General features: G+C 37.6%; 1 protein-coding gene across 1 annotated transcript in view; it reads left to right on the top strand.

Annotated features, from left to right (window-relative positions):
* LOC141729126 (uncharacterized) overlaps nt 1-26826 on the top strand; it is a 36128-nt gene that overhangs the window by 709 nt on the left and 8593 nt on the right. The window lies entirely within an intron of this gene.

Below are 26826 nucleotides of genomic sequence, written 5' to 3' on the forward strand. Positions count from 1 at the left end.
CTGAAGTATTTTGTGAGGAGGAAAAATGAGATTTCCAGGTTATGGTTTGAGAAATAAACCTAAAGAAAGAGTTGCCTCAGCAATGCAACTTTTACTGTTCATCAGGATTGTGTTTGCCAGCTGAATAGCTGATTTAACAGAAAAACGATCATGTTAGGATGAGTTGGACTCATTTGCAGGCCATGGCCATGTGCTGAACTGTCTTGATACAAGAGGCAGCTCTTCTCAAGACTTGCATGTGAGTCATGGTTTAACAGTCAGTGCAGACACACAAAACCAGCAAATAGAAAGCACATATCATTCTGCTGGGGAGGGGGGAGAAAGCCAATCAAGAATAACGGCAGATGACTTTCTGGTTTTTTTATTTTATCAGACTCCCAGTTTCTGCAGCACATTTTACATTGTGAACGGCTGCAATTGCCACACAGCACGTGTCAGCACACTGCAACTTGCCATGTGAAAAGAGCTGATATTGCTGCACCAGAAGTGGAGTTTAGCCACTCACAGTATTCCAGTCCTGCTCTCTCTGGGAGCTCTGGCACACAGAGGAGAGCAGCAGGCAGTTCTGTAAACTATCACTGCCATCCTGCAAATTTATAAACACAACTATTTCTTTTCCTCAAACCATTTCATAATTTGTAGAGAGTAACAGAAAATAAGCATTCCCACTAGGTTTTTGGCATTTCTTGCAGGATATTTTTGGAAATTCTAGCTCATTAGAAACGTAGGCTCACAATAGGAGTGGAAGAACACCATGGAAAACTATGCTCAAGTACTCAAGCACATGCAAAAATATCCTGTGGAGCCAATACTCAGCAAACAAAGAGTGAATAAACCACTGACTCAAAATCCTTTCCTCACACCCATCTTCCAATGACTGCTTCCCCTACACTTCCAAAAGAGAGATGGGGGAGGGGTTAGGAGAGGGAACCAACCAAAATCAATCACAAACCAAAAATCCCAAGGAAGTACAATGCATGAAGGTTTCACCTGGAAAGCAGCCATCCAGGAAATAGATTGCTGTAATCAAAACCCTCCAAAACCAACAGAGACACAGATATCTGTACCAAAATCAGAACACACACAACATTTTTTTCAGAACTATCCAGTGTGACCATTTGTTGGGAGTTAACTATTCATAAGACAGACAAACAGAGCAAAACAAAAATGAGACAACAAACCAATCAACCAAAGGGTATCATATGCAGCAAGTGAAGAGATCTGCCAAGACTTGGTCTTGTGCACAGATGCTCAACATCATCTTATGATGTTGTACCCAAGGCAAATTTCATTATAAAATGTGTTCCCCATATTGCTACATGTAAGATTTCTGAAGACAATATCATTTTTCACTGGTGATGTACAAGACCACAGAAATCTGAAATTAAACCAAAAAAACCTGTACATAAATTTCCCCAAGAAAACACAGGCAAGTGGAAAATAATCTTACAATGTACAGCTACCTTCCTCAAACCCGGAACAACAATGTCTGTTAGGATGATTTTTTTAAAGAAATCCTTCATAATTATCTTCTGGGAAACGAAAAGAAGGCAAGAAGAAGTGAGACACATAGCAATCAATTCCAGCTCTTCACCTTCCCTGAATATAGATTCCTCCTCCTTTATTAAGCAATTTAGAAGTGATGACTAATCATTTACATACTACAATACGTAAAATACACTTCTGGTTGTTTGGGTGGGTTTTCAGAGGGACTCAGGTTTCCATAAAATATTTCAAGGAGAGTATAAATGGTGAAAAGGAATCAGTCAGAAAATAGCCGTTAAAAGGGAGACATTTTTGTTGGAAGTGTGTCTCTGTTTCTCGTATGTTTCCATGATATCTTGTTATTCAGTGATGAATGTACTTTTTACTATTGTCAGTGCTGCAATGACAGCACTGCTATGGGAAAACACACTGGATTATTCTCTTTCTTGCGCATCAACAGAAATGTCAGGGATGATTTGGTTGTCAAAACCTCCAGTACCGAAGTGACGCAAAAGGCTGAACAAATGCACTTCTGTTTTTGATCCTCAGGTAGAAACCACAAAGCTTGTTGCTAGGCAAAAACCACCTTCTTGATATGCAAGGGAGCAAAATCTCATCGGGTGTTGAGATCTTAGCAGTCTACAGGAGCTTGCGGAAAAATTTCAGCCCCTAACACCTTAAAGCAACTTGAGTATTGCACACAGCAATACAACAGAAAATACAGGGACCCACCATGCCACTTGTAGGTCCACTTTAATGGAAATATGATCTGTTTGTATAGAATTTATAAGCACCAGCTGCTCAGCATGCACTGTGGGATGGGAATGATGAGAGTTTTTTTCTTAAATTCTTTTCTTTTTAACAGGATTTTCCTTTTAGAAGCTGAAGGTACTACTGAGCTTGAACAATTACAGTCAGAGCTTGAAGAGAAAGGGATGGAAGAAGGCGTGGATGGTCACATACATTCATACAACACATACCACGCAAATTCCAAGAAAAGTCTGTGGGAAGGAATACAATTAATTTAATGCAAGAGTTTAAAAACTATACCCAGAAGAACTGTCAAAAAAAAAAAAAAAAAAGGAACAGAAAAGCAAGCAAAGGTGTTAGAAACCCTATGCAACGAGCACCTGAGAGCTCACCATCAACTGAAATTCAAGAGAGACATCTGACAAAACCCTCAGAGGCCACTACAGGTGAGCAAGCCCCTTTTGTATTATGTATGAGGTGTTTTGATGGCCTCATAGTTATGCAGGGTGAAGCAGGCATTTCAAGATCATTACACTCCCAGTATCACACATGTCCGCTCTCAGGGAGGAGATGAGCAGGCTTTAAGGCCAAAGAGCATACTCTTAACCACGAGCAGGCAGCAGCAGGCAGGACAGAACTCTGATAGAATGAAACCCAAGGGCTTTTCTTCAAACAAACCTGCCCAAGCATAGAGGTTAATGTAATTCCAAAGCCCAAATAGATCCTGCTACTGAAAACTTGCTGACACTGGCCAGGTCTGTGAGCCAAGATCCTTCTCATTCCATCATGATTCTCCATTCTCATGAATGGTTTGCAGGTATGACTCCACAGGCTGGCAGCACAGTTGTCAGTTTCCACTGTGTGATGCAAACCTCACTCATATGTATCAAGAGAGGTTTGACTCATTATTGCCAAACCACTCATCAGATTCCTGGAAGCTAATAGAAATGGTCTCCAGCATTATCTTAAGATTATCAGTAGGCACAACCCTCAATTTTGCCAGATTCTCATGTCTTAAACCATAAAATTCCTGTTATTTGACACTTAAATATTCTTGTTTCTACCATGAAAAAAATCAAATAAAATCTCAGGTTTCATAATGAAAACAAAAGCTTCAACTCTTTGGTGTCTTCAAAGAAAACATTCATGACATAAAATGTATTGTTAAAAAAAAAACAACAATAAAAAAACCCAACAAAAACCCCAACAACCAAAAAAAAAGAAACTCAAACAACACCACCAGCAAACATAAAAAAGGCAAGTAAAATAAATGCTGCAGTTTTAGATCAAACACGCTACTATTCAGGCGTCCATCTCCCAGTCTTTAGGACTAGTCCTAGTCTTTGCATCCTTAGGATGTGGCTCCTTTTAACTGCTTTCCCACACTTCCCAAAGAAAAACACAAATGCATTTGAAAGTCAGTGTATTAGCATAGCAGGATAATAACCTATACCAGCTCTCATATCAAATAGCTTTAGTATGAAAAAAAAAAAATCACCAAGCTTAAAACTGTGAAATGCATGGAATCCTACAAGTTCACCAATTTTTAAAAGACTGAAGACTAAATCTTAAAAAAACAATGCAAAAATATTTGTAATTGAAGTGTTTGATGTCGTATTTTATTTCCCACCTCCTCCCCCTTCTCACATTGTCCCCTCTTCATCATCACTAAAAAACTAAATAGTGCGATTGCCTACATTTTCTGCTCCTACATGCCACGGACCTCTGCAAATGAAAGGTTATTTAGACTCATTTACTGATGGCACTTTACCAGAGACTGTCAGCAGATGCTATTTTTTCCCATGAGTTAAAAAAACATGAGCATCTGCATACAAGCAACAGCGCAGAGGCCCCTGACCCAGCTTAAACAGGCCAGAAATCAACCATCAGTGGCAGTGGCAGCCAAATTTTGATGAAAACAGAGCAGACTGAAACACACTGAACTAGATTTCAAATCCTATACAAAACACAGTTGTCTCTGAAAAGAGGCAACTGGATAATATGGAGCGGCCTCCCAGATGAAACATCTATCCTGGAATGGCACTGGCTCTCCTCCCAGTCTGCATGTGAAACCCAGTATTTACAAATAACAGCAAGGATTCTCGAGAACAGTTTAACAACCAAAGAAAAATCCCAGAAGCAAATCAACTTTTTGTGGCTTACACATGATTCTTTTTTTTTTCAAAGAGATCCTCTTGTTAGTAACAGATTGCCACCAATATTTTTCCACTTTAATCCCCTGTCAGACGACCTCATGTCAATGTCATCATCTTCAGACAAGTAATAATGATGTTCCCTCCAGCTTGTTATATTTCTGCAAAGCTAGAAGCTTTACCCAGAAAAATAAATATAGATGGCCTATAGGGAGACTCTGCTTTGTTTTAATACTTAAGATAAGGCTGGAAAAAAAACCCAACTCTTTTATCTGTCACAATGATCATTTGAAGTCTTCCAGGATCAGCATGAAAAGATAGGAGGCTGAGTGATCTAGCTAATAAATGTCAATCACACAACTTTTGTAGGAACTGAGTAACACCCAAACTTTTAACAAGCTAATCAGATGTACAAATCAGCACTCATGGAATGAGTTGTTTGCTTTAGAACAGCCTTCAACACCACCTCATGCATTTCAAACACATATGCCAAATATTCTCTCATTCCTCTACAAAACCTGACAAATTTCCCTAAAATCAAAATCATTGAATTAACTGGTCTCACTGTTAGGTGGTGGAAAACAGCGCAAGACTCATGAGTCCAAAGAGAGAAACAGTGAGGTTCCAAGCCATCCTCAATGCATGCACATCTCCTTCAAATACACAAAAGTCATTTTCCTTAAATCCTGTAATGGAAACAATAGCCAGCATGAGCAAATACAAAATTCAAATGGAAAGAGGGAGCAAAACTCATCTTCCCAGATAATCAGGTCTATTTCTCAGCTGCTGAAGATAATTATATCACAAAGACCTCTTTAGAGACCAATAGCTTTATTTTATGACTAGAGGATGTCCAGGGAGGATGCTTTAGTAATTTTGCTGTAAGGATGTTCAAGAATCTCACTGCTTTGCCAGGACATCATCTCCATTACCCCATCGTACACATCAAATACTTTACACATTTTTCTTACTGTGCCAGTAATTGCCCTCCAGTTTAATTAGCTTTCTTTATTTCACAATAGTTTTGTCTTTCTGTGGGAATTAACTGCATATCACCTCATCATTTGTTGTTAAGTTTAAAGAAGCCCATTCCTTTTAGCTGCCAGCTCAACGGGTCTGCATTGTTTCCATCACTATCCACCTCTAGTCTGTTTTTTTGGTTTTTTTTTTTTTTTTTTGCCAATCAACAGTCTGCTTCATCATTTCCTCCCTTGTCACCAAGACTACACTCTGGACACACATGTTCCCCCACCCATCAACACACAGTGGTGAATGTACCAGAGGAGCTCTGTTTCCACAAAATCTAAAACCAGTTTAAGGACAATGAATAACACAAGGACTTCCCAGAAGGAATACTATCATTCAATATGAAACCCTGATCAACAGCACAGCCTAAATGAACCTGGGCTCCCTGCAGAGGGGTCTCAGCAGTCCTGAGGGCAAATCAGAGCTACTGTAAACAGCCAGAGTGTGGGAGCCACCACTGAATTGAACTGAATTGATGAGGCTACAGATACCCAGCACAAGCTCAGTGAGATAACTAAAGCTGCTGGTGTGATGTCATGATACACTTCTATGCATAATGAAATCTGGTGGAATATACAGTTTACACCAACTTTAATTTTCAAAGAATATATGCATATGTATGAGTTTAATACAGAAGTTCTTGAAACATTTCTTTTTTCTACAAGTCAAACCATCCCTACTCTTTTTTCTTCCAATGCCTTCTCTTTGCCATTTCAATCAGGTAGCTACAGATTATGACCATTTTGCTTTACACATAGAACTACAAGATCAACTTATTTCTTTACTCAGCTAATCCCAAAGCTTAAGGATTTTACTAGAAAACCTAAGCACTGTGCCTCTGCATTTTGAGCATATATGCCTTTGAAGAATTCAGTCTAAGTAGACTGCAGGTAATAAACGAGCAGCCAGCTATGCCATCCTTCATCATTCACTAATAACCAAACACAAAGCAGTTGAGTTAAAGAGGGAGAAAAAAGCCCACAATATCCTAAACAAAAGAAACAAAACAATTTTGTACACTACTAGCACAGTATTTTAAAATATATAACAGTGAATAGATGGCCCATAAATTAAGAGCAATTGCTTTACATTTCTTCCAACATCACCAGGGGATGGAAGCATAAACTGATAAAAATACATCAGGAACTGACCAAGTATCACTGAGTTTCACATGTGCTTGTCCTGATCTCTTTCTTTTCCAATTTATTTAATAGCACCTATATTTCATCCCTCCATTTCTTGACAAATTAGGTGCATTTTCACTAGCACTAGCTTAATTGGCAAATCCTGAAAGAAAATAATTGCTAAGAGAAAAGCAGCATTACACTGATGAAACAGACCTGAGCTTAACAACTAGAATTGCCTTGGCACACAAACACTGACTGCAAAACAGCAAAAAGCTTTCATATAAGAATTGACAGAAAAAAAATTACTTTATTTTCCTCCAAAAATCTCTTTTGATTACCAGAATTAAACATAGCAGCTAATCCTGTTTTCCAAGGCCATTTTCTGAAACAAAACCAGCCTGCAGCTGAAGTAGAATTCTTCATTCCAGAAAAAAACCCCAACAAACCCAAAAGCAATAAAGATTAAAAAAACAAAATCAAAAAAGCACCACCATACACTATGAGACAACCCTTCACATACTCTGCTGCTCAGAAAGGGCAATTATACTTTCCACATTCAAAGACAACTCATATCAAGCTTGTTTCAATGCTAAGTTTTCTAAGCTCATATTCTAGCCAAGTCTCCTCTATCAAAACCCACAAAGGCTAGATAGATCCTCTGAGAGTTTCCCATACCAGATGGTTTTATACTTTTTAATATATAATTTTATTAGCTTTATCAACAATGGAACAGTCCTAAAATTTCTTTGATTGTGTTTATCAGAAAATATACTGGCATACAAATGCTCTGTTGATTACTACTTTTGTACAGTTTGTAGACTTGGGAGAGCAACACTGACTGAGAACAGTTTACATGGACAAAGTCTTATCAAGTACACTCATTCTGCTACAAACTGCTCTTCTGTCTAAAATCTTGCAACATTTGGACAAGATTTTCACAGTTTTCAATCAAGCCTGGAGATGGTCTGTTTTTAACTCTGACTCTCTAAAGAATAGCTCTTTTTCTAACATCAGATCCACATGCCCTTTTTCTCATTATTTGAATATTTCTCATTATTGGTTCTTCTTATTCTGAAGAAAAAGAAAACTAAGGCAGAGGCATTATTTTTTGGCCCTAATACTACAGAGAAACTATAAACAGATATAATAGATATAAAAAGCTGTATGAAAATACATTTTAATGTATTTAATATATATATATTTACATTTGAATATAGGCTATTTGTACTTTATGAAAACACACAAATCCCATTTTGTTGGTTGCAATTTTGTCTGGTCTCAGGCAATGCAGTTAAATAATAAATACAATGCATTACAAAAAGAAGCCTTAAGTATGCTATGGATTTTATTCAATACTCTGTTGCCATGGTTTCAAAAGGAAATTAAGAAAAATGCCAATTATACTTATAAATTAGAAGTCAAAAGGCCTAATGATTAACTGCATGTTACAAAAGCCAATGAAAGCATTAGACGTTTTTGCGTAATGCTCCAAGCACTGGAGTGCCAAATAACTTCAAGTTATGCTCACTTGTAGAAATAAAAGACAAATTGAGCTTTATAACTTTTGTCACAGGAAAAAGAGATTAAAACCCATCCTAAAATATGTATGGTTACACACCACATTTCGTCCTTAGCAGCTTCAAGACAATGTGTTACACATTGCAATCATCTCCTGAAGAAACAAAGGAAGACATTCAACTATGAAATACCAGTCAGGTATTTTCAATGTCACCCCCATGGCCAGCAAGAGGAAGATATCCTCTTCAGAAATTGTTACAATAGTCAAGAGAAAAAAGGCAGAAGCTCAGGTTCACAGAACAGGCAATGCCAGTTCACAGATCTGCAGCTCTGGCTTCTGAAAAGATCTTGCCAGAAACCCTGTGGTTTCAACATTATGTTTGCCTTTTCCAGTGGGTAATTCCAGGCTCCCTGTGATATTGTGAACAAAAGAAAAAGCAGAAAAAGTGTTTCAATGTCTGATTGTGTTTTTCAGGAAAGAAATTATGATATATTTATGAGAGAGATAAGCAGTTTTGTAAAAAGCATAATTGGCTACTGCACATATACCCAGCCAGAAAGCTTCATGACACATGAACTAATAAAAGAGCAATGAATACCCAAAAGAAATCAAATATTTAAGCCAATGTCTCCAAGGAATATGTTCTATTAAATTTAAACTAGGAAAAATATATATATTTAATCCAAAAGGACATTCAAAAAACAATCAGAAAAACAGTGAGCTTTTCCAGTACTTTAAATCTTGTTATACAGATTGAAGCCTCCAGAAGTTCAAATATGATTTAAAAAAAACCTCCTATAATATCAAAAATTGTGTTTACCTGCAGTGAAACAATCTGTCTTACTTGGCACTAGAAACCACTAACTACATCAATGATCTAAAAATACTAAGATTTAAATTACAGGAGAGAGGTGTGGGACCAAAGCTCTACAGCCTGCAATACATTTGATTTCCACTGCAGAATGGCCATATCATCACATTTTTTTCATTGCTGTGCTCAGTAACAGGGAAAACAAAAATATCATTATCAAGCACAACACCAAAATCACAGGGGAGAAGATATTGCATGAAATTGACGAAGAAAAATGTAGGTGGTAGGAATTTATTATGATATATATTAGAGACAGCTCTATGCTAAAATATCTTTAAAGTAAAGATGCATTTCCAGGCTTGAGTTGCAGTCTGGCCCTTAAATGAGACTGTTAAATGGGACTTTCATTTTAAAGTTTTCTTGGGGAAACAAAGTTCATAATTCAAGAAGGTATCTCTAAGATTTCAGAATTTAATGACTATTTTGAAACTTCAGTTGCCCTAATTTAGCTAAAATTTCATATTGGCTGTTTTGGTGGAATTCAGCATAATCCAGTTACTCTCTTTTTTCTCCTTTAAACATTTTGTAAAATTCACCTGTGAATTAAGGTTTTTTCACCTATGTACCCATATTTAGAGTCGAGGCTGACCTTGCCCTTCCAAGAACTGAAACCATCCTGTTGTGTAGAGCACAAAGTCTCTTTGGTTAATTAGTTCTTTGCATGTAACGCTATGCCATTTGAGCCTCAGGATTTATTTTGATACCTTCAAGATTTTCAAAGGCTGATGAAACATGACACAACTATGAGAAAGGGCAAGTCAATAACCACTTCTGTCACAGTAATCCCAGTTCTCCTCAGATCTGTGATCCTTCTTGCAAATCAACCTTCCTAAAGGAAAAAAAAAAAAAAAAAAGACTTTATCCTCTGCATCCTTTATTGTAACATGCCAAAATGCAATGGCAAGGATTAATGACTTTTTCTTCTGATGCTAAAACTTATGTGCCTGAGAACTTTATGCAAAAGACAATATAAGTAATCTACTGTGTGCTTTGCTTAATTTATGACACACTCTACAGCATAACAAATCTCCTGATCAAATACTGATTAAAATCCCTTATCTGCTGTAGAATTTGAGACACTGAGGGGAGGGAAAGGGAACTGCAGTTTCATACAGAAAAATAAAGCAAATATACTATTCCAAAACCAGTCAGTTTGCTACAGTAAATTTGGCAAGTAGTACAATATCTCAAAATCATAAAATTATGACATCCAGTTTATAAGTATTACTTTAAATTAATAAATAAATAGAAGATCAAACACACCCTCTCTTTCCCCCTCTGCCCCAAATCCCTAGTAAATATGTTCTGTTTCAAAATGGGGTTAAAGCACCCAGGGGCTTGTTATGTATAGGTGCTCACCATAAGTAAGCTCACCAGTATTCCAAATTTTAGCAGATACCAACAGAAGCAAGTGTAAATAACCACACCTTAGCAACTCTGCTAGAGAATCACTGAACTTTCAATAATGCATGACTTTAAAAAAATCCACATGATTGAGTGAAAATTTACAGTCCATTACAGAAATGGAAAAATCCCAGTCAAAAATATCAAAAACATTCATTACCATAAGAAATATATTTTTTTGACTAACTGAGTAATCAATCACCTGACAGTATAAGTTATGGGCATATTGTAAAAAAACTTGAGAGGGTTTGAAAAACTAATTTTACAACAAAATATATTTGATAATAACTTCAGCTGCCAGATAGTTTAGCTATTTTCCAAAATAATTCAATTAAAATAGCTGTATGTTTGAGCAACCTTCTCTCTCTTCTCCTTAAAACCTCATATTTCAACTGTCAGCTGATTTTCAGTACGCTCATCAGAATTAACTGGGCTGAAGTTTTTTCCTTTTGCTATTGCCTAGCCTTCTATGCTGCACAGGTGATTCTTCACTGCTCTCACAGATGAGCACTGGCTTTTATACACGTGCACCATATATACATAATAATCTGACAAGTTTTGTTTTCTTCCCCTGGAAATCCAAAAGAAAAGAAAACTAATAAAACTGTTGCATGCCTTAAAAATAAAGTATCCAGCAGGAAGTTCAGTTCTGGAATTTACTTTTAATTGGATCCATAGTTGTCTCCAGTCTGAGAAGTTGTGGGTACACTACAGGCTGTCTTCTAAATAGCAAAGTAACATCCTCACAAAATATCCACTATTTAGGAAGGACCAAGCATAGGTCCATTAGCAACTCCTACAATTGCCCATGCAGTCCAATATGTTAAAGGTTCAACAGCACCCAAAATACCAGGTTGGATTCAAGTTGAGAAGTGGAGCACAAGAGCCCTGATCCTCAGAAGCTCCTGTATGCATGGAGACCTGCACCAACCTCAAACCTGTGATCTCATTGTTACATCTAAGGGATACTTCTTGCATCAGACAAAAATGAAATGGACAGAAATATTTCTCTCTTCTTTCTACCCCTCTTCTGAATCTTGGTTCTCCTAAAAGACCTTCAGAGTTAGACAGCCAGCTCATGGAAAACAAATGCACAAGTTAGTACCTCCATGCTAGTACAGAACTGTAAAATAGTTGGGTTTACCAACAGTAAAGCCCACCTTGACCTATAAACAAGGAGTTTTGAAGCTGTGTGAGTCAGAGCTACTAACACAGCACACCTTCCAACACCAACTCAAAATTGTCAGCAGCTGCAAAGATAACACCTGTGAAGCCACATAAAGCTGTAACTGTTTTTAAAGCATTTCAGATAGCACCGTGCTTCTAAGGTTTAATATGCCATTTTAACTAGAATTAACAAATTAAATAGATTGCATCCTATTCAATGAGGGAAATACTTTTTAAACTGTGTTTATCCAGAATCCTCCACATTTTTACAGGAGCTGCCTGGGGCTACCATAATACAGGAAGCAAATTCACCAAAACAAGACAAGAATGTGGTAAGGATATTTAGGGAGAAAGCCCAGTCTTGACTAAAAACATAAAATACCTATCATGATTCTGTTCATCAGAATATAGAATAGAGAATAACACCAAATATAAGGACATTTAAACATTCACAAACCTCCAAGGACAGCTGGACACCAAATATTACAGACCCTTACAGAAATTCCAGTTTCTTATCATAATAGGATAAAACCAAACAGAATTTCTGCATGTGAACTCCAATTATAGCAAGTTAAACAAAATCATTGTAAATGCAATACCCAACTGTCAGTTATAAATGATCCTGCTGCTCCATACAAATTCCTCTTGATTTAAATGGAAGTCATAGGAGGAGGAGGATGGTGGAACACCTGAAGAATAACAGTAATGTTGACACTGAAAATGAATCTATCTTCTTGAGCTAAGAAATAATCAAACTCTCTCAAGGCCAGTATCAGATCAGCCTTCCTGGTCCTGCAAGTTACATATGAAGCCTTCATTGTCTGAAAGCTAAAACATTCAAACATTAGAATCAAATCAAACAGATTAAAGGAAGGATGACTCTGAAAGCACATTAAAACGAGTCCCAGCGGTAGTGAACAGAGCAAGACTTGCTGTGCTGCCACAGCATCTTGCAGAGGTTAGCTTCAGCAACCACTGAGAGTTCACTTCTGCTCAGGTCAGGGCTTCAGTAACATTCCTGATACCTACATGGTGCAGCCTTGGCACAGGAAATGTTAATTTTACAGCAGTACAAAAACCAAGGGCTTGCTAGATTACAAAATGGCATGACACAAGTCAGGAGAATACAAACGCAATTTAAGTATCCCTTTAGTTGTCTGTAAGCCAAGGAAGTAATATTTCAACCTGTTTTTCTAAAACATTTATCCGAGATAATTTAAAAGACTGTACTGAGATGTGATGTGGCTGTAATGGAGCTCACTGTTTAGCCTTCCCATTTCACTGCATAATGTAATTTATTTCTCCTTGTAACAGTTTTCATTAAATAAAGAAGAAGGACTGATTGCTATGCATTTTTCACAGGGATATCAGGGTGGCATTCATGAGCTGATTTTTATAACCAGTGGACACAGAAAAGAAAATTTCATGCAAAAGGAAAAAAAATAAGAAACATTAATGCTAAATTTCAAAAGATATTTTAAAAACACAGAAGTCAAGATTTTCAAAGTGATGGCTCCCACAGCATACATAATGTGTCATAAGAAATATTCCATATTGCTATATTCTATGTTTTATGCAATTTAGCCTAGTTATTATGGTTGTGGGAACCATAGGCAGCCATCCTGACAATTTCATTCTCAACTGCAATGTTGCACTAAGGGAGTTTTGCTACTTAATTTCCCCTGTTTGTTTCAAAAATGAGGAAGGAAAAGAAAGGGAGGAAAAGATACAAGGAAATAGCACAAGAAAAAGGAGGAAGAACATCGTAATTTCTTTGTGTTCTAATTATTTAAGTCCGTGGTGAATTTGGTACTTAAAAAGAGCTGAGAGCATGGAGTATTAGGAAAACCAGTGCTTACACTAATCCACTTTCAACACAGCCTGCAGGCAAATCTGTTATCCCTGGAATTCATTACCCTGCTATCACAGGCAGTGACACCAACACCATTAGATCTCTTTTTTGCATCCCCTGTTACGAGTGCAGCCAGCCAAGAAAAGGAATGTGTCTCTAGACCATCTGAAGGACCTTATACTTCCCATTAACAGCCACCAGATCTTCTCCAGCTAGAAGGAAATTCTCCAGTCTACAACAATATGATCCCCCAAAAAAATGCCAAGTGGCAATGGGCTCTGAAGATGGACAAGTCCTGTGCACGGGCAGGAGCTGGGCCCAATGATCCTTGTGGGTCCCTTCTAACTCAGCTTATTCTGTGATTCTGGGAAATTCAGTACAAAGGGAAGCAATGCTCCCTCTTTCTTTATCTCCAGGGGAGAGATAAGAGCTCTCTGGCCTAACCCACCTTCCTAAAACATACAAAACCAATTATCTTATAATTCTTACAACATTTGCTGCTGTGTGTTATTTTTTCAGTTTGCATGTTTATTACTTCCCCATTCCCATTTCATCTTCTCAAAATAGGCAAAGCCTGAGAAACTATACAACAATTAAACCAGCAGCACTAGACCAACCCTTTAAATACTACTACAGCCCTGAATACTAATCATTGTAACTTCCAGCTTTAGAGATCCTTCTCATAAAAAAAGCAAGCAAATCCCCAAAACCCACCTCCGCCCACACACTTCTTGTTTAAAGAGCATTGTATTTACATATTTAATTTTATCACCTAACTCTGAATTTCTCACCCATTTAAAGACAGAGCAATTATTAAAAAGCAAAAAATTCTTGCCACAGGACAAGTCTTTCTTTGCCTGTTTTCTTCTGCAAAAGTATCCAAATACACTATTGCTCCTGAAAATTCAAATTTCAAAGCCACAAGAGGATAAATAGAACTCTGATTTTCTTTTAGAAGTGTACTTAAAGAACAGGGAATAGAGAGGGAGTTTACTGCTTTTTCATTTTTTTTCTTAATCTGGCTTTTTTCAATCCTTATCTGAACCATTACCACCTTAAAGTCAGACAAATTTTAGCCAGCTTCTAGTCTGATGAGATACAGAAGAATAAAAAAATTTACATTGGTATGTGACTGTAGCCAAAGACAGGTGCAAAGGCTGCCAACTGTAATTGCTTACACATTACCTTATGCCTAATGCTGATTTTTTTTTTATTCCACCAAAGTTTAGAATTTGAAAGATTAATGGTCTTCTAAATGGTATTATCTGATAGAACTGCCCAAATTTCAACTGCTAGGTTCAACAAAGGGTCTCGTTTCTTGGAAATCTTCATTCTGGGAAACATTAGGACCTCACTAAATCAAACTACCAAGGCACTGACAGAATTGAAAAATACTGAGATAAACAAGCAGCCTCCACCATTCATACTGGTGGCTTGACAACTCAGAATGGAACAATGGGGCAGGACTTGAGTGCCAGCTGAATGAAACCTGCTCCAGTCATCCTGCTCTTCCAAAACCACCATCTCCCTGAAACATACTTCCTTTGACTTATAAAACTTCTACTTCTAGAAAAGCAACATGTCCCAAAGTATTTCTACCTAACTGAAAATATTTACAGAAGCAAGCTTCATTCACTGCCAGAGGCTTGTCACCAATTCTAAAAAGAATCAAAGGAAGAATAGCTAGAGCAGAAGAAAGTCAATGATGGATTGTTTCAACAATGGCCTTAAAACCAACAGTGAAAGAGAAGCCCAATACTTGTAAATATGCTGTCTGCTGTGTGCAAATCTGCTCTACTCTCCTTCAAGTTGTTGAGAGCAGAAGGTCACAGTGAAAATTTCCATGCATAATCAGGACTGGCCTGACTCTTGGCTATCTACCCAAAAATCTTACATCTCTCATGTTCTAGTCACAATCAGAGCATGACAAGAATATTGCTTTTTTGAAGGCTCTGGCATACAGATATTTTCATACTTAGAACAGTCCAAGAAATGAAGTATGTTGACATTCCAGTCCATTGCACATGCTATACAGGACACATTAGTTTGGTATTTGTACGGCTGCCTAAAGACACTCATGATATGGACAACTAAGAGTATTGACAAGGATGCTGGGAAGTATTAAAAGCACAAACCAGGAAAGAAAACACAAAGTAAAACAGGCATTTGAACGGCATTCTTAATCCTGCAACTTTCTGAAAAATCATTGAACTATGTTTAGGTTTATCAATATCATAACAAAGGTATTGATATCCTAATAACTGTACGTGGCAATACTTTTTCATGCACAGTTCGGAAGAATATCGCTTACCTTCTTGAAACAATAAAGCCCTGAAAATACCAAGACATGTCTCACGTGCTCTGTTTGGCTGCATGAATGTGGATCTCTGCTTCTATTTCTCAATTTGCCTGCCACCCATGCCTGTTCAGTGTAAAGGATCATTTTTTCAGTGTGTGGGACTAAGAAGGGAAGAGTTGAATCTTGCTGTAAAGTCTAAGCACAACTGCAAAATATAACCCTTATAGATATTTCATAAGGGAGGCTAGAATAAGTATTTTAAAACAATTTGCAACACTGGTTTTCCTCCTCAAGAGGCTTTTCAGCATAAAAAACTCTTGGAGCATGAAGTCAAAGAGCAGGGATAATTAAGACAGTCAGTTCCCCTGTTTTTGGCAAGTACCACCACTAGCACTGTAACAACTAATAGGCTAATCCCTGGAAAATGACAATGCACTTGGCTGTCCAAGCATCATTCAAAGAACACTGCATACCATTGGTAAAAAACAAGATGCTAGAAGACCTCCTCTTGAGGATATTCTTTCCCTTCCATTCATTATCAACATGCCTCACTATTATCCTTTGAGCTGTAAAAAATATATCCCAAGTGTTTAACTTCTAGATAGTCACTTTTTTAGGGATCGCCATGGGTTCAAATGCAATAGGAGAAACTTGCTTCAATTTCAGGGGAAGTAATTTCCTCGGTATGCGAACATTTAGTATCTTGCAGCAATTGATTCAAATATCAGACTGCACCGATTCCTTGCCACAGCAGAATTATCAGTATTCCAGCTGAAGCTGTGATTGGCAAAGCTAGGGATGCACCCCTCCCACTCCAAGTGCTGTGTGGCTGCGGGCTGTAATTCCACCCATGTATTACACACATTGTTTCAGGGGCCTCGAGATCAGCTTACCTCCTTCTAGTCTGAAAATGCTCTGCCTTCCTCTACTGAAATCAAAGCTCTTCTCATTTCAATACAAACACTGAAGATTTTGCATGAGTGACCTGATAAAACTAACCAAAATAAGACAAAGCATTTTAACAACTTTTTTGAATTCTCGCAGAGTAAAAATGTCCGCATAATTTTCCTTTACGCCTACTTCTTCAGCTTTTATAATCCCTTATGAAAAAGGATTGTTGGCTTCATATGGCAAATAGATGTATCAGTCCAAGCACGTGAACCAGTACAAGAACAAATTTCATATACTTAGTTGGAATCTCTGGCAATTCACAATAGGGAGGGGAAAAAATTACATAGTAATACAGACCTTGAGGTCTGAAGGGATAATTTAAGTATATTAAATTTATTTCTGTTTCAAGAGACACAACATAAAACTTGTTTCAATGGTCTTCAGTTCTTCTGCCAAGCACTTCTCTGAGCATGTTCCAAACTCAAAATTACCTCCCAGGAGAGTATCTCAGGTTAGAGCTTTCTTCCATTGTTTCTGGGTTTGCTCCTATATTAAAGATTATAGATTCCAGATGTGAACTGGGAATGGTAAAAAAAACTTACAACCACCAAATTTTTGTTTTCTTGGTCCTTTAGAAGATTCTATAGAAACTAAAAGTAGTTAAATAGTTTTTCATCTATACAGTCTCGGGGAAGCCTGATCACAAAGATGTACCATAAAACTTACAGATCTCTTTCTCTCCCAAAATGTGGACACTTTTAACTGCACCAGCTTTGTGAAATCACTGAATGTTTACAACAGAACTTGATGGGGCCCTTCTTTTTAAATGAAAAATGGTCTTTCAACACTCATTTTTTGGGGGGGTTGTTTCTTTCAGTAAACACCAATATTACATGTGTGCAACTAGTGCATACACGTATTTTTTTATGAAATAGAAATGCTATTAGTTTACTTGGTTAAATTTAACCTAATCATTTTTATGGCTTCCTTTTCTCTGCACTCTATTTTACTACTTGTGACCACAAAGAATGCAAAAATTTAATTGCAGGAAAGTACAGCTAAGCTTACTTGTGTAAACATACTTGTGTATCTATAAAAGAAACCTGAGTATGAATAAAACAAGGTAAAACAACTTTTATTTTTTCTCAGACTGCAGTTGCATCTATTTTCACATGGTTTTGTGGAAGCTAAGGTCAGCTGAGTATCAACCTACTGGGGCAAATGGGTAGTGACATCCTCTGAGCACTGACAAACACATGTAATTCAACACTTAAACATTCACAGCTGTTTTAACAGATCAGACTGAATTTTTTTTTTTTTTTTTTTGCAGTGTGAAGTCTCAAAGAAACACTTGTGCTGACTTCTAGTGACACACATGGAAGAATGTTTGTGCTTCTGACACACTGTATGTATAAATTTACTGAATGCAGGTTTACTTTCAATTGTTCAGGCAATGAATATATGTTCTTGTCAGAAAATCAGGAATCCAACACAATCGTCTGTAGCTCAATCTATACCATAGTAGGAAAAAATTGTCTTTCAGCTCTTCTAGCTGATGTAAAAGATTTTCTCGGGAATTCTTCCCTCTCAAAGAGCAAAGTAATGGTAAATACATTAATGTATTACTGCTGCCACAGGCTTATTTTACTTAAGAAATCTTTGAAACTCATGCTTCTGGTCAATTTGTTTTTTCAAAATTCAAAATGCATTACATATTTTCCACAACATAAGGAACTACTAAAGATGTGAACAAAGAAACCTGTATATCCAGAAAGCTGCTCTTGTGCAGAGAGGGAAGACATAACAGGTATAGGGATGCTCCCTGGTTCATAAAGGCATGAGAAATGGGTAATCACATGATATCAAAAGTATCAGAAAATTCAAAGGGACTCAGGAACAGATAAACAGGGCATTACTGAAAACAAGAAAGAGAAAGACTGGCTGGAGCTAGCTGCTGCTAGAAGAAACCGAAAAGCTTCCAGTAGTAAAAGAAAATTTGGAGATCAGAGAAGCACAGTGCTCCAGAGGAACTGGAAAAGAAAAAGGACAACTGATGTTTTAAATTAAACCCTTCTTTTATGCTGAGCACAAAATTGGAAAAAAAAAAAATTAACACACTTGTCCCAGCCATTCATCCAAGGCTGGTACCTCCTTGGACAGGCAGGCAAATGGGATGCAAATTCTGGCACAAAGGAGAGTACCTCTTGTACAGGTACTCCTCAAAATGAACCCAGAGCAGTGCTGAGAATGATTGCAAAAAAGCCTGAAACTTACAGCGTGGAGCAGTTATGGAAAAACCAGTTATAGCAGTTACAGAACAACTTTAGTAAGGAGAAAGCAAAATTAAATTTCTATCTAAAATTAACTGATTTAAGCAAAAGCTATGTGTGCATGTAAAACTGGTTTTTTCAGTCACAAACTTCAGTGATGTCCAGGCAACACCCAAGAGTGAAACTGTGATGTCATAGTGGAAGCCAGTAGAAGGCTGAAAAGCAAAAGCCAGGACCTCTCACATACACAGGTCCCAACAAACCAGACAACACCTGGTTTTAAATCACTTCTGTATTTCAGCCTCCTGAAAAACCCAGTCAAGTGAAAAATAATAGCGTCTTATACAAAGTAATAGTCTCAAAATAAAAGTTACAAAGTCCACACACAGATGCAGAAGGCAATTAAATTCTTATACATTCCTACACAATCATTACAGTATACATTTTCATGATATTGTGAAAAGGCTGTTGCAAAAAATATTTACAATCCAAAAATAAAACAGATAAAGACTCCAATTTCAATACTGATTATTTTAGAATCACAGCTGTATCAGAAGAGTTAGTTGTTTATAAATATTGAAGGGAACATATCACAGAAGATTATTGCTTAATAAAAGGGGGTGACCTATTATACATTCTACACAAAATTTAAAAAAGGCACTAGAGAGGGATTCATATGCCTAGAAAAAAACAGGTCATGTCTACTTTGTAACATTTTCAAAAACTTCCCTCTCAAAATGTTTTGCCTATTGAACTTTCACCTGCAAAATAAAAAGCTGCCTACATAGGTAACAGATGTTTGCAGTACTTAAATCCGGTGGTTTTGGATGTGCTCTAATTACTTACACTTATCATAGGTTCAAACAATGGTGGGTATTGTTTTTTGTTTGTTTTTTTTTTATTTTAAATTTATCCTGGATAGAACTAACCCTAAATATATGCTAAATATTAACACATGTTTCTAGACTTGAAATATAAAATCAACCAGCTGAAAGAAATCTCTTAATTCTTTCAAACTCTGTCTCTTAAATTTTCACATGGTTGAGATTATTTTCCAAATTATCTTTGTTTATACCTGTTTAAATTCTTCAACATTATCACCTGCTGAAAGACAAACATGCTATCACATTATTTGTCTGGAAAAGAGCCATTAAGTAAAGTCTGTAATATCCAACAGTGACAGCAGAGTGTAACTGCAGCCAAAGGAAAGCGAGGGTCTTCAAATTTGCTAAAGATTCCACATAGCTGCACACAAATAACTTGTGAAGGTGTCATGACTTGATTGTGTATACCAATATATGCCCAACAGAGGCAAAGTGAATATTCCTACTGTGTCTCTTTATAATAAAAGGCTCTAAAATGCCATTATCTCTAATTAATGGGGGGGGGGGGGGAAGATCCAAGGGAAAGTAAGTACAAAAAGTCAGTATTTCCTTCCAGGTGAGGACACTGAGGAATGCAGAGGCTAAATAAATAATGAAGTTGGTCAAAATAAGAGCTAGATGGGCAACCAGCACCCCCTTTCCCAGATACATGGCCATCATTCTCCAGCACTTTGCATTCTCCACTGCTCCCTTTGTAAGGGACACTACTGTGGCAGGCAGTGTATGCTTGTGCATGAAAATGAGCTACCAACAAAACTGAAGAGTATTTTAAAAAATGATTTTGCCTATATACATAAAGATGCAGGGCACGTAACAAGAAACCTTGGGCATCAGCATTTTTAACAAGAGTCACAACAACCAGGAAAAACTTTCTATGCTTCTTTCATATTGACCTTCTGAAGCATTTTGGAATTAGAATGCAGCCTCTAGAGGAAAGAGGAACTACTGTTTCAGGAACTACTAATACAAGACCGTAGGTAGGAAAGTGAAGGAGCAATGAAAGAGAAATGCTTTTATTTATGCAAAACTCTGTCTATAGGATTCATTTTGTTATAAGTCTAACTAGACTGAAACAGCATTTACAAGCCATTTATAATGATGGCTCAGACTCACTACCTCCTTAAGAGAAATTAATTAAGAAATAAGCAGCATGCAAGCCTGCATCATAAAACTGGCCATAAAGTTGGGAAAAACCAGGTAACCACATCAGCATCTAAATAGCAAACTGATGGCATTTTAGTTATTTACAACAAATGCAGTATTGAAAGTGGACTGCTATTTTTCACATTGCTTTTACTAGCCTGATCAGCAGTGGCTACATGCCTGAAACCATCTCTTCATGGCTCCTCACAAGCAGGAGCAATTCTCTGGGGTACCTTGAGGACCCTAGCCACAGCCCCACTGTGTTATGGGGTATCAGTGGGGACATTATGGGGTTTCAATGCAAGCTGAACATGGTAATCAGGAAGGGAAAGCAGTTAAATTTCCCTCCAAGCCTGCTCTCCTTACCCAACTTAGAATTCACTCCAAGGGCTTTCCAAAGCCTTGCTGGGACTACTCATTTATAACATGGGTTTTCTCTTCACTGCCTACCACATATACAGCTGCCAGCACACTGTACAGACATATTTTGGGTCACCACAGTTAAAGGTTGGACAGCTTAGTTTTGATTGAGCACTGCAAATGGTGACAAAAGTGTATCTTTTGTTTAAAAGCAGTCCCTTTTGTACTGTTTTCTTCCTCTATTCACTTCCCAAATTCATCTTTCTTACAAAGTTTCACAGTGATGAGAAATGGCAAGCTGCCTATTCTCCTTCCAGAGGGACATTCATGCTTTCTAAAGCTGAATGTGAGGAAGGGAAATTCAGTTGGATTGCTGGACTAAGTTTGGAAGAAAACAAAGCAAAAACAAAAACAAACTCAAAAAAAACAAAAACAAAAAAAACCCCAACCAAACATAAAAAAGAAAAAAAAACCCCACCAAACGCTTGAACAAAGGGAATTTTCATTGTTCTCACATCTTTCTCCAACTTACTGTCTCATGGCAGACCATTCTCCTCTTGGAAAAGCTTCATGCTTCTCATTCACAACCCCCCCATATATCTGCTTTTACTACTGGAAAATGTATTTTTGGAGAAAGCTGCTGGGTTTTCTAACGACATTAGTATGCTATAGAACTTGTCAACTTATATTATCTGCAGCACTTGAATTTGTAGCTATTCCCACTATTAGAAAGGCCTCTTTTAATGACATAAAGATTATTAAAAGCCTTCAGTGAAAAAGAATAACCTTAAATTATCCAAATAACCTCAGAAAGGCATTTGGAAGTACTGAAAATCTGTCCCTTACTGAAATAAAACCCAACAAAACCCCACCAAACATGTCATAGTATTTCACTGACACTACCACAAAACACATCAAAAGGCAGCAGTCCTGTTTTTCCATTTGGAACTCAGTGAACACATCCTCTCTTGGCAGATTAGTTTATAAAAGGGTCTCCTTTTGCTTCTTGAAATAAACAGGTGGTCATATTTTATGACCACCACACCCATCACCTATAGCCAGCCCATGCAGGGCTGAGGTCTCCACTGGCCCCTGATCACTCCCAGCCCATTTCCACATGCACACACTTCACAGCCAGGCATCAGCAGCAGCCCAGTGTCATCCTCCTCATCTTAAGCTTGAGAATTTACTTGTTGGTTTTTCCCATTTCTTGCTTTTACAGAAATGCCAGGAAAAAAATAAGTTTTCAACAATAAAGTTTTTCTTCATTGACACTAGTGAGCACAAGAGTGGGGGTGGTCAAGACTGCATCTTGCATCTGCAATCATTCTACTGGGCTAAAGGACAAACTTTAAACACAATTAACATTACTTTTCTAGCACCTTTCCATACCATGTATCAGGAGTTCACCCGCTTCAATGTCTGAATTTAGCAGAAAGATGAAAACAAGTGTTATGCCTCTCTGTCTTCCAAATCCAATCCTGTTGTTTCCTATCCACTGCAGTGGAAGGGCAGTTGAGCAGCAGACTGATGATGCAGACATTTGGGGAAAATTCCAACTTAGTTTGCTCAGTAATACAAATGCTAGATCTTGAACTTTTGAGCCCACAAAATATGGAGATGCACATTTTGGAAGAATTTTCTGCCATACCTGCTTCCTGCTACAGAAACAGGATCCTGCTGCATATTTGACTGAGTTGCATCAACAGGGGTATATGGGCTAATATTTTCATGCATTTATTTACAAGGATTAAGATTATAGAATCAAGTCAATAAAAACAGTCAGTCAAATTAAACCTAAGCTATGTGAAAAGAAGAAGTCCCTCTCACTGCATTCCAAGTCTATGGTACTACAGACATTTGCACTCATGCTTTTAAAAATCACAAATCATCTCCTTGGCAAACAATTGAATTCAAGAATTAAATTACCACCAAGGATACTGAGAAAAGCATAGGCACCATTACTTGTGGAATAAGCAGCTTATTAACATGACATCCCTCTAAAAAAAATAGAATGACTCCACACAACAGAATTCTGTGTTCGAAAGCTAAGAAATTCCTTCAACTCACGCTACTTGAGAGACAACCGAGTTGACTGTCCACCAGTCTGGAAATTAACCCATTAAAAGAAACAAAAAATCAGTTCATAACTACTATGCCTCATCTGTTCAGACTGCTGCCATCATTTCTTTATTAGGTTTCATTTCAGAATGTTACTTGCATAATAAACTGACAGAGTACAGTGAACAATTAGTGATATAGGCACTAATGGCAATCAGATTACTGAAAAACAAATAACTGAATTGAATCTGTAATTGGCAGCTGAATAAAGGCAACTCTCCAGCTATATCTCAGCAGCAAGAAAAAAAAAAGAACAAAATATAGGAGAAAATACATTTCAGGTTTCAGATCATGGCAGCAAACCATGTTCCTTCAAACACAAGAGTGAGAAATTTCAGCCAACAGTTCCTTTACTTCTGTCTTTAGGAGGAGCTACTATATATGCATTTCAGAAAAAAATATATGGATCATGTATTTAGTATATGTCCTCAAATGTGGACAGCTAATTGGCTCAGTTGGTAACAATCAATCAGTTTCCTCCAGTTTTTACCAGGATCTGTGGCCATGACATCATAATAATCAGAGGTACAAGAAGAACATATAGTGTTCAGCTTTTGGTGCAGTTTCCAAGCTTATTCAACAATTGTACAGACCTGAAATATGAAATTCACCACATAGAAGAACTCCGGTAATTTTCCCCTTCTTACATTCTACAACCCAGTGACACAGCAAACTGCATCCAACATACTGTTTTAGGTGCTATGGTGCTCACAACATAGACAGAAGTCCATCTGAAAGGTCAGAGAGCCAACACGTAAGTCTTTCACAACAAAAACTGTTAAAGGTATTTATTCTGAGTCATTCCCATTACACTTTATTTTCTAGGCAACAGAGAAAAAATTATTGAAAATACTGCTAATCTCACAAAACCAAAATAATCTAAATAAATAGATAGAGAGTACAGGACACAACATTTTCCAGGAGCATCAAATACACACACAATTCTATGGAGCTTACTGAATTTGGATGGAGGCCCCAAAGGGACCCAGATATACCAACAGGAGCTCCACACAAGAAGTTCAAAACTACAGGGCCTTCTGGCTTTCACCATAAAAATCTGGTTTCACAAATGCAATCAGACCTAGCGGCACCTCTCCTTAAGAGATACCAGAACAAAATCCAAGAGATTTGGGAACTGGTAAATCCTGAATAATAATGGTATGTTTTATATAACATGCATATTTATAAATTAAATGTCAAAAAATCTACCAAGAAAGGCTGTTTTAAAAATTGCAGTACTCTATGACTATTAAATCAAAGGTTTCAACTCTTTCAAACAGGGGCAAATACCTGACATAGAAGAAGGCAAGTAAAAAAAAAAAGCTGGAAAATGTGAACAAATGATGAAAACCCAAGAAAAGCCAGAAGGGTCAGTTTAACAAAGTAAAGTTTGCATAAGGGGCACAACTTAGAAAAAAAAGCAAAGGCTCAGTATGAAGAATGGCCAGAGAGTATATGGAGCAGAATAGAGCCAACTGATGAAAGTGTCGAAACAGCCAAAAAAAGAGGCAGAGACATCCATGCCAGTGACTGCTTGAAATTCAGTGTCAAAAAGCAGAACAAGAAAAGAGTTTATATTGGGACTGTGGTGAATTCCTCCAATATTTCTCTTCCTGCACTTCCAGCAAGCTTCAAATCAGGGCTATGGACCAATTTTTAGGAAAATCCCTTGTTTATGTTACACTTAGGGACATAGTAAGTCTCCTAACTTCAGTATTCTTTACTTCACACATTCAGCTTTGACAAAGGAATATAACATTAGCTACCCTCCATATTTTTTATTTTCTCTGCTGAGGTGGCAAACCTACTTGAAATTATCTCCATTTTTTGGATTTTAGAACACAATAGTATGTCAAGTTACTGGTCCCAACATAAACCATCTTAGGTAAGGAACAGAGCCCCTGAATTCCTTTTATTAAAATCATCTGTCTGGCAGTGAATAGACATTGAAATTGTTCGTACATGCAGCTGATGTTCTGAGGACCACTAGTATGTTACATCATATGCCAGCCTCATTCCAACTACTGAGAATGGGTAAAAATGACAGATTCCAGGAGAACATTCAACTACGCACCAGAAATACGAGGGTCACTTACACTCCTCTTTTGTTACGATCTCAGTCAATGCAAACCTACCAAACACATTCCCATGCCATGGAATTTTCTCGTAATAGACCACTAAATTACTTAGTCTGCTGTCATTTTATAGACAAGCCAAAGACTCAGGGCTCACTGGAATTGCTCTCAAAGTCCTGAAATAATTAGAACTGATTTCATTTTTCCACATATTGAAATTGTGCTGTTTAATCAATAAAAAAGTTTCGTTACGAAGCATCGATATTTTACTGTCACATTTTCTGACATGCTCTTCTACTGATGCAGTTTTATTACAGATGGCTTTGACATGCCTGACAACATTAATAAAGACACAAGTGTATGTTATCAAACAAACACAAACAGGAACAGGTGCCAAAAAAAAAATCTACATTTCAGCACTCACTGCCTGGACATTGAACATAATTGTAGCACAGAAAATAGTTAGCAGCAGTTCTTTGAACACACAGCTCTCCAAGAAAAGATTTGTAGAGGAAAATTGTAATTAGCCTTCGTGAGTACGAATGATGTTCTGTGGTCTACTTCCTGGGGGCCTGGGGGAAAAAAAAAAAAACAAACCAAACCCTGAGGAATAACAAACACATCAAAGAAATCCATGGGCTTTGAGAGGGGTAGGTGCCTGCCGCATCTTCCTCCCGCATTGCGGAAACCAAAGCGACAACGAGCGAGTGGACAGGGTGGCTGTGGAACCACAGACCATCCCCACAGGGCTACCGGCAGCACAACCACAGGCAGCTGAGGTGCTGCATTGAGATTTGTGCCTCAATCTGCTCTTTCCTACCAATCCTTCCCCAGCATCAGAAAGCCCTCTATGGAAAGGTGGGGATTTATGTAGTCACAGGGCACATTACACTATTCCAGCAAATACCTGACTAACTTATGAGGTACTGCCATGCCAAGAGAAGAGGTACCAAGGATAGAAACCAATTTATTTTCTGAGAAGAACTGGCTACATACCACAGAACCCAGGATCCTGCATGTCTCCCCAAGACTCACCCACCCGTTTCTTTCACTGACGTTAAGCCAAGCTAAGAAATCCCATTTTAGCCCACACTGTCACGGAGCTGCCCTCAGACCTTGGCAACAATTTTGTTATCTTCCTTTCTCTCCTGCCAGATAGGTGGCAGAGAGGAGCAATTCTGAAACAGCAAAAATCAGAAGATGTAGATCATTTACAGCCCCTGCAACCTCATATTTAGTGAGATTAGGTGTGATTGCAGAGGAGTAGTCATTTCGTCCTGATCCTCTACACAAAGATGCACATCACAATGCATGCATAAGGAGTTTTATTTTTTAATCAGAAAACAAATTATACTGAAAAGAAGCTACACATCTATGTATTTTCTCTGCATTATCTAAAATTCCAGTTACTTAATCTTCAGGGAATCTG

Source organism: Zonotrichia albicollis, chromosome 1, assembly GCF_047830755.1.
Source record: "Zonotrichia albicollis isolate bZonAlb1 chromosome 1, bZonAlb1.hap1, whole genome shotgun sequence".
NCBI classification, from domain to species: Eukaryota; Metazoa; Chordata; class Aves; order Passeriformes; family Passerellidae; genus Zonotrichia; species Zonotrichia albicollis.